The following is a 10,000-nucleotide window of genomic DNA, read 5'->3' as shown; positions in this document are numbered from 1 at the left end:
GGTTGTTAACCCCTTCTGTATACATGAAACCACAACATGGTATTTTGCTAATAGGAAACCTTGAAGATTTAAGCAAAAATATTCAGTTTTGGGGTCAGCCTAATGTTTGTAATGATAGGCTAAAAGCAATTGATTCACTTAGTTCAGGCAGGACTGGTTTTTACTGCTTTTTCTCTCTTATGTAAATTACTAATTGACCATCTTTTGGATGATGAAATGTGTGACCTACATTATGAGGAACTTGAGGTAGGCAATAGTAGTGTTAGATGATCATGGTCAGATTGTAAGAATCTGAATTATTCAAGGCTACTGATGAAGTTTTCTTGAATACGAATGCCGTCGCTTTTTGAATCTGGATGCCAATATTGTTGAAATTTTTTAATATGTCAGAGACTAAAGGAAAGTGGGTTGAATTGCATTGAATAAAAACTCTTCAAGAAAAAAAAATATGGAGACTTGTTTTAACCCCCTCTTGTGGGAATAGCAAAAATTGCACATTTGTTATCAACAAACGAAAATCTCTCAAGGTTGATACCAATGGCAAATCTTCAGAAATTATGGAAAAAGGAGGGGCAGTTGTGGTTAGTTGGTTATGTAATTAGGGATCAATTAAAGGTGGCATAAATGGGAAAATTTCTGATTTAGATTCTTTTAAAGCAGAGCATCCAAATTATTAATTTCTCCCACATATGTGTGTTTTTAGGCCACAAAGTGTCGTATTGTGTTTATATGTCCAATCTCAAAGAAACTGTTAAAGTTATGTGTGGTTTCTCTCACAATCAGTGTAAAGGTCCGGGACCTAACCTTTACGATAAGCTGTCCTCAGCCTTCTTACCCTTGAGTTTTGATAAGTGTTTATTAACATATGATCTTAGGAAAGCTTTTATCATGATGTCCTTGAAAAATAATGATCAAGCTAGGTTGCTGTTTTTTTGGTTCAAAAATGTACAGAAGAACTATTATTCTATTGTAGCATACAAGAATGTTAGACTTAGTTTTGACCTTCATTGTATTCTATTTTTACCCATGCTACCTCTGTATTATATAGGGTGTCCAAAAAGTCATTCCCTGATTAATAAAATTAATAATTTTAAAACTATGGTGGAATGGCCGTACAACTTTCACATTCTGTTGAGCAATAACTAAAGTTTCTCTCGTTTGCCTACAGATACCACTGTGATACTCTATCCGCCAGCTGAGTCAAGGATAGCAGAAATGGTGTGTGTTATGGTAACATGAAATAAAATCACCTGTTGCAGTTCAACGCAAGTTCAGAAATGAGTATCGACGAGATCCACCAGATGTTAAAAGCATTAAAGACTGTTATAAAAGTTCTCAGAGACTGGAGTTGTTGATGACCGTAAGAGAAGCAGTAGACATAGTGTGGTCTAATGCATGACAGAGTTATTGGACCAATTTTCTTTGCTGAACCCACCATATCAGCAATTGTTTATCTGGACATACTGGAGCTTTATGCTGCACCTCAATTAGAAGAGTTTCAGCCAAGGGTACTATTTCAGCAAGATGGTGCGCCTCCACACTAGGGTTTGGTTGTTCATGACTTTCTGGATGTAACCTTTCCCGACTGCTGGACTGGGAGAAATGGCCCAACAGAATGGCCATCATGTTCACATGACATTTACCCTCTTGATTTTTCTTATGAGGTTATTTCAAGGATAAAGTGTACAGTACGCCAGTACTTAATGTTGAGACCTTACAGCAAGGATAACAGCAGCTTTAGCGACGGTAACTATGGAGGTGTTAGAGAATACCTGGTGTGAGATAGAATTTTGCTTAGACATACTCCTGGCAAGAAAATGAACACATGTTGAAATTTATTAGTAGTGGAAAAAACTATAGTCATTGTTGTTGAAATTGAAGAAAACCTTATACCTCTACCTAAGATGATTTGCGCATAATAAAGGTCTGCAATCCAGGAAAGACTTTTGGACACCCTTTATACTAGTGCACCAAAATGAACCAGACCCAAAGCTGAGGGACCTACAGTTATTGTTGTACTCTTTCATTTATATGGACAATGGAGCTGTTAGTTCTGCTGATTCTTAGTATTTGAAGTGGGCTTATTATCAGTTTCCAATTATTTTCAACCCATATAGTTTTGAGTTACAACAGTTAATAACAAATGATGTTGCACTTCAGGCTGAAACTGATGTAAAGTTTGAAACCAGTGATCCGGTTGAGAAAACCTTTCTTTTGTTAACGTTGGAGGAGTATGGAAGAAGAAGTAAAATAAAACATCGGGTACAGGCAGGCTGGAACAACTGGAGAGCGGCCCTCGGGAGTTCTTTGTGACAAAAGAGTGCCGCTTAGGTTTAAAAGGAAAATTTCACAAGACGGTGGTAAGAACAGCAATGCTGTATGGTACGGAAACAGCAAGTATGAGAAAAGCAGAGCAGAAGAAGATGGATGTGCAGAAATGAGAATGCTTAGGTGGATGTCTGGGGTAACAAGAGTGGATAGGATCAGAAATGATACATAAGGGGGTCAACTAAGGTGGTGGAAGTATCAAAGAAAGTGCAGGAGGGGAGGCTGAGATGGTATGGACACCTGTTGAGGAGAGATGAGGACCACGCTGGGAGACATACTATGGGAGTGGAGGTGCAAGGAAGAAGAGAGGAGGGAGACCAAGAAAGAGATGGAAGGACTGTGTGAGAGGAGATATCAGAGAAGGGAATTGATGAGGCAGAAGCGCAAGATAGAAATAGATGGAAACGGCTCATCCGAAACGGCGACCCCATATAAAAATGGGGAAAAAGCTGGGAAGAAGAAGAAGAAGAAGAAAAGATGGAATAGTGCAGATGATGTGATTTATACTAAGGAAATCTTGCTAAACCCAGATGCTGATACCAAATGTAAGGTTTTGCAGACTAATGTCAGTAATTTTGATGTTTTTGGTTTTAATATTCCTGTCTTTAATAGAAGTAGACTTTATATGCACCGACTTCAGTGCTCAAAGGGAATGGAGGAACATTTGCAAGAGGTTTATTGGGGGAATGAATGGAAAATTTAGACTGAAAGCATTCACAGATGCAAATCGTTATTTTTATGGTACTGTGGTATACATTGAAGATATTGACTTGGGTGAGTTAAGCTTTTTGCAGGCAAAAGAAACCGCTTGATCAATAAGCTGTTGAAAGGACAGTCAATCAGCTCCAGCACTGGAGTTTAATGGAAAATCATTAGGGGCAGAAACCCAGATGGAGATTTCTAGAGATCTGGCTATTCCCTCATGTGTGAAATCAATCGACATTGATGGCTTGGATTTGCACTGCGATTCCAGTTGTGCTTTGTAATGGCTACAAGCGTCAGAATGTACATATTCTAAAATGCAGAAGCATTCAGTATTTGTACAGAATAGGATAAAAAATGTCAGGAAGTTCTGTGAAATCAAACCTATTAATTTCATCTTTATAGCTGGAAAAGACAATCCAGCAGACTGTGTCATCCAATGCCTTTCTGCTAGACTTGTTTCTAAATCACTATTTATTTCAGGACCTGAGGTGGTGCCTGGGAATGAGTTTATGATTTTCACAGTTTCTAGCTCAAAGACCAATGCCCTTAGTATTTCTGTCGTGGAGCCAAGAATTTCCTGGTGAACCTCTTCTCGAACATGAGAAATATACTACTTTAGGGAAGCTTAAATTGATTTACAGGAGGGTAATGTTTTGTGTTGACTATTGGAAGAGGAAAGTAGGAGTGGAAGTAAGGAATGTGAATAATGTGAACTATTCTGCTTTATCCTTAAGGAAATTAATTCCAGAAGATCAACAGAGACATTTTTTGGAAGTATTTTCTTCAAACTCAAAAGTAAAACTTTAAAGGATATACCACCACATGTAAGCCAACTTAATGTGGTCATAGATTAGATGGCATTTTAAGAGTAAAATCAAAGTTCAAGAAATAACATGGACATGACAAACAATTTCCTATATTGCTTTATCCCAAGAGTTATTTAACTAAACTAATTATAATGGATAACAATGCCAAATTATTGCATGGTGGTTGCTATTCCATCCTGTCTGAGCTAAGGGATACGTTTTCATTCATAAACACTTTTCTGTTATTAAGAATACCCTTAAGCAATGTGTTCCATGACACAGGTTTAATACAAGAAGTGTTTAATACAAGTAGTGTGAAATTGGCCAAGGGCTATTAATTTGAAGGTCTGGCGAGATTTCAGTGAGAAAGAGTATTTGAGAGGCCTTCAATTATATGTTTATGCATTTTTGCATATGGATTCCCACAGCTTTGTGTCAATGATTCTGGCTCACATTTAGTGGCAGGATGTAACATAATCACTATAATAGATTCACATAAACCGTGCTTCTGATATCTAGGCCAGTCCCTTACGACGCTCCTAATAAGGTGTTGATAAGCCAGTCACAGGGCTGGAAACTTCCAGTCTCTCTCGAGACTTCACATAGGCCAGATGAAAGTTCCACCTCTCCTGAGGGATACGTCTTTCAAAAGCATCCATCAGGAGAGGATGCTACATACATCCTGCCTATGTGAACTCTCTCGAGTGTTGTAAGGGACGGGCCTAGACATCAGGCGCATGGTTGATGTGATTCTAATATAGACTTATCAATGACCCTGACAATAATTATATTTGGAGCCTAATGGCATGGAGCATGCATAGTTTCAGCAATTTTTTAAAGGCCTTGGTGAACTAGGATCACTTGTAGAGTCCTGCGTAAAATTGGTGAAGAAGCTGATCTTTTCAGCTATTAAAACTTGGGACTTTCTTTGCCTGACTTTGAGTATGTAGTGTGTAATGTTGCGCATCTAGCTAATAAGAGACCTATAGCCCTTAAAGTGTCTTTAAGGGAGACTGAGGCAGATTCTTGTCCAGAGCCCATAACTCTAGAAATGTTAGTCAAGGGCTATGAGCTAATGTTCTTAAATTTAATTCCAGATTGACAAGAGGTGTCTGATGAACCTGCGTGGAAGATGAGTAGCAGCCCCACAAAAGTAATAAAGGATGAGTATGTAAAACTTTGCAAGGTTAGGCATGATCTTCTAGAAGCTTACGAAAATGAGTTTCTGAGTACCCTGGTAACTTAGGCGGTGGACACAAAGGTAGATATTGACCAATTTGTCACCTTTATTACTTTTGTGGGGCTGCTACTCATCTTCCACGCAGGTTCATCAGACACCTCTTGTCAATCTGGAATTAAATTTAAGAACATTAGCTCATAGCCCTTGACTAACATTTCTAGAGTTATGGGCTCTGGACAAGAATCTGCCTCAGTCTCCCTTAAAGACACTCATCAAGGAACCAAGCACAAAAACCATTAATTTTCCATTGGGAATTGTGAAGAATATAGAGGAGAATGGCTTGTGGGAAACTACAGGGCCATTATAGTTAAAGGGAAGACTCATAAATTCATTAAAAGGAATATTACTACTTTAATCCCTTATCTTAGGGGAAACATCTGGAATAGTATGGGAGGAAGAGCTGGTGGTGGGGGGGAAGAGGTGGGGGAGGTGGTGAAGGGTAAAAGGGAGGCAAAGAAGAGATTTGAAGAGTCACAGCTGGAGGAGGACATAGAAAGATTAAGAGAAAGAAACAAAGAAGTAAAAAGGGTGGTAACTCAAGCTAAGGCAAGGGCATATGAAGAGGTTTATAATGAACTGGAAACCAAGGAAGGGTTGAGTAAGATGCTCAAACTGTCAAAAGTAAGAAATAAAAGAACAAAGGCCATCACCCATATTAAGCAAATAAAAGATAGAAATGGTATGGTCATAAAAAAGGAAGAAGAAGACATCCTGAAAAGATGGAAAGAGTATTTCGAACAACTGCTAATTGAAGAAAATGAAAGACTTGTAAGAAAGGATGGACATGTAAACTTGGGAATGGTAACGGGAATATCTAGGGATGAAGTGATATGAGCCTTAAAAAGAATGAGGAATGGGAAGGCAACAGGACCTGACTTAATCCCAGTCGAAGTTTGGAAAGCCTTAGGAGAGGAAAGGGTAGACATCTTGTCTGATCGGATGGTAGATATATTTGAGAAGGAAAAGATACCAGAAGAATGGTGGGAAAGCATATTGATACCTATATTTAAAGGTAAAGGTGATGTCCAGGAATGTAGTAATTATAGAGGTATCAAACTAACGTCTCGCACGTTGAAGATTTTGGAAAGAATAATAGATAGCAGGCTGAGATAGGAAGTGACAATAGGGAAAAGAACAGTTAGGATCTATGAAGGGAAGCGGCACTACGGATGGAATATTTTGCATAAGGCAGCTGATGGAGAAATTCATCAGCTGCCTATGGTATTCATAGACCTTGAAGAGGCCTATGACAGAGTGCCAAGGCAAGAAATACGGAGATGTTTGAGGGAGAAGATGGTGACGGAAAAGTATGTCAGAATTATTCAGGAGATGTACAGGAATGTATATACTAGAGTGAGAAGCAGTGTTGGAGAGATGGATGGATTTGAGATAGGAGTTGGATTACACCAGGGGTCAGCACTTAGCCCATTCATCTTCAACATCGAGATGGATGTAATGACCAGGGATGTTAGGGAAGCAGTGTCATGGTGAATATTATATGCAGATGATGTGTTCAGAGAGGAAGGAGGAGTTGGAGCGGAAGTTGGAGAGGTGGAGAGCAGCACTTGAGTAGAGAGGAATGAGAATAAGCAGATCAAAAACCGAATATATGTGTTCCAGTATTACTGAGGATGGTGGAAGTAGCATAAGATTGGGTGGGGAAGAAATAAAGTTCAGAAGTTCAAATACTTAGGATCTGTATTAGAGGATAGTGGAAGCATGGACCAAGAGGTGAGACATCGAATTAAGGCAGAATGGAATAACTGGAGGTCTGCATCAGGGGCTCCCTGTCACAAGAAGGTCCCTCTGAAATTAAAGGGAAAGTTTCATAGGACGGTGGTCAGACCAGCAATGTTATATGGAACAGAAACACCAAGTATGAGAAAAATAGAGGAGAAAAAGATGCATGTAGCAGAAATGAGAATGTTGAGATGGATGTTGGGAGTAACAAGGGAAGCTAGGATTTGAAATGAGTATAGAAGAGGATCAAAAAAGGTAGTTGAAATATCGAAGAAAATACAGGAGGGAAGGCTTCGATGTTATGGACACCTGTTACGAAGGGAGGAACATCATGTTTGAAGACATGCGATGAAAATGGAAGTGCGGGGTAGAAGGGAGAGGGGAAGACCAAGAAAGAGATGGCATGATTGTGTAGGGGAAGATATGGTATCAAAAGGTATAAAATATGAGAACGAGGCACAGGACAGAAATGGGTTAAGGCTAGGAAGAAGAAGATCTCAAGGATGTTCTGGAGTCATAATGAGGATAATGAGGACAATAAAAGCTCCTGTAGGTTTTCTAATAATGAGAGGTCATCTCTAAGGACTCCCAGCAAAGCTGCCATTAAGGGCAGAAATTTGACTAAACTTGTGTTATAGCTCTTAGGTATGATGCAAATTACCAATGGTGAGAAATTTGCCTCCTGTGTGAACCAGTATACAAAAATAGATGTAATTTATTTTTTTGTACGCTTTTGTTTTTCTGTGATATTTTCTCGCACAGTTTTGTGAGTTGGCTTGAGTGGTGTAACTTTTGCTGTGATTTATTCTATGGGTAGGTCTATTTTAGATAAAATGTCTTTAAAGGCTTTAGTAATGCAATTTTAAGCTAATGTGCATAATGGCCTTATCTGCTGTTGGGTGGTCTTAAGGACCAAGACGAGCAATGATTCTTGGGAACTAATCTTTGGACTGTAGCTTCAGGTATAATGACCTGGAGGGTTCACTCATACAACCCGCTTTGACATCGTGAGTGGTGGGCTGCAATGAAGAGCGCTTAGTAGACATACTCAAAGGAAGGCAGATTTACTACAAATGGATTCTCTAGATATTTGTAGTTTGATTGATGAAATGGCTCTTCACTAGATACTCTCTCTCTCTCTCTCGCTCTCTCTCTCTCTCTCATCTCTGGACCTTTCTGCTTTGCATCCTGCACGGAGCGAATGATCGATGGAAAAATCTTCCTCATTAAGCCATTCATTGCTTCGCCCATAAGCTAGGGCAGTAGAGACCCCGACCCCATATAGACTCCACTTTTCTAACCCCGCCCCCCACGCCGCCCCCCACCCCCCACCCCCCAAGGGGCGTGGCTACCCCCCTCCCCCCCTCCTGATTGGCTCATGTACGTACGTGAGGCCTAAAAAGGGGAAGGGGCGGGGCAACCCCCGAAAACCCCCAAAAGGGGCGTGGCCACCCCGACCCCATATAGACTCAACTTGTCTGGGGGGTGTGGCCACCCTGACTCCATATAGACTCTCACTATTCTGGGGGCGTGGCCACCCCGACCCCATATAGACTCCACTTGTCGGGGGTGTGGGCCGTCCCTGACCCCATATAGACTCCACTATTCTGGGGGCGTGGCCACCCCTGACCCCAAATTGACTCCATTTGTATTATAAGCTCATGTACGTACATGAGCTCATAATTGACTCCATATGTATGATAAGTTCATGTAGGTACATGAGCTCATAATTGACTCCATTTGTCTTACAAGCTCATGTACGTACATGAGCTCATATTAGGGGGGCGTGGCCTCCCTAACCCCAAATCGAACTCCACTTTTCTCCACTGTGACGTCACATAACTATAAGGGAATAAAACCATCCTTTCAACCCTCCACTATTCTGGGGGGCGTGGCCACCCCTGACCCCAAATTGACTCCATTTGTCTTACAAGCTCATGTACGTACATGGGCTCATATTAGGGGGGCATGGCCTCCCCTAACCCCAAATCGATCCACTTTTCTACCCCTGTGACGTCACATATCTATAAGGGAATAAAACCATCCTTTCAACCTTCCACTATTCTGGGGGCGTGCCACCCCTGACCCCAAATTGACTCCATTTGTATATAAGCTCATGTACTACATGAGCTCATAATTGACTCCATTTGTAGGAAACGTTCATGTACGTACATGAGCACATAATTGACTCCATTTGTCTAACAAGCTCATGTACGTACATGAGCTCATATTAGGGGGGCGTGGCCTCCCCTAACCCCAAATCGACTCCACCTTTCCTACCCCCTTGTGACGTCACGTAACTCTAATGGGAATGAAACCATACTTTCAACCCCTGACCCAATTGACTCCACCTTTCCTACCCCCTGTGACGTCCAGGTAACTCTACTGGAATAAAAACCGACATTTCAAGCCCTCACCCCAAATTGACTCCACCTTTCCTACCCCCTGTGACGTCATGTAACTCTCCGGAATAAAAACCAAACATTTCAACACCTCACCCCAAATTGACTCCACTATTCTACCTGTGACGTCACGTAACTCTCTGGGAATAAAACCATTTTTCTTTAAACCCTGACCCCAAATTGACTCCACCTTCCTACCCCTGTGAAGTCACGTAACTCTACGGGAATAAAAACCAACATTTCAACCCCTCACCCCAAATTGACTCACTATTCTACCACTGTGACGTCACGTAACTCTCTGGGAATAAAATACCATTCTTTCAACCCCGACCCCAAATTGACTCCACCTTTCCTACCCCTGTGACGTCACGTAACTCTCCGGGAATAAAAAACCAACATTTCAACCCCTACCCCAAATTGACTCCACTATTCTACCCCCCCTGTGACGTCACATAACTCTCTGGGAATAAAACCATTCTTTCAACCCCTGAACCCAAATTGACTCCACCTTTCCTACCCCCTACCCTGTGACGTCACGTAACTCTCCGGGAATAAAAACCAACATTTCAACCCCCACCCCAAATTGACTCCACTTTTCTACCCCTGTGATGTCACGTAACTCTACGGGAATAAAACTTGACCCCACCCCGACCCCAAATAGACTCAGTTCACTGTTTTTTTGCGACTCATGTCCCCTTTAATTGTTTTCAAGTAACCGGGACGTTTACCTCATCCTCCTCCTATTAAATCTCTAAATTTTATATATGCACATTGCGAAT

This window comes from Macrobrachium nipponense, chromosome 21 (assembly GCF_015104395.2).
Source record: "Macrobrachium nipponense isolate FS-2020 chromosome 21, ASM1510439v2, whole genome shotgun sequence".
Classification (NCBI taxonomy): domain Eukaryota; kingdom Metazoa; phylum Arthropoda; class Malacostraca; order Decapoda; family Palaemonidae; genus Macrobrachium; species Macrobrachium nipponense.
The sequence above is the reverse complement of the archived record's forward strand: the minus strand, read 5'-3'. Positions refer to the sequence as shown.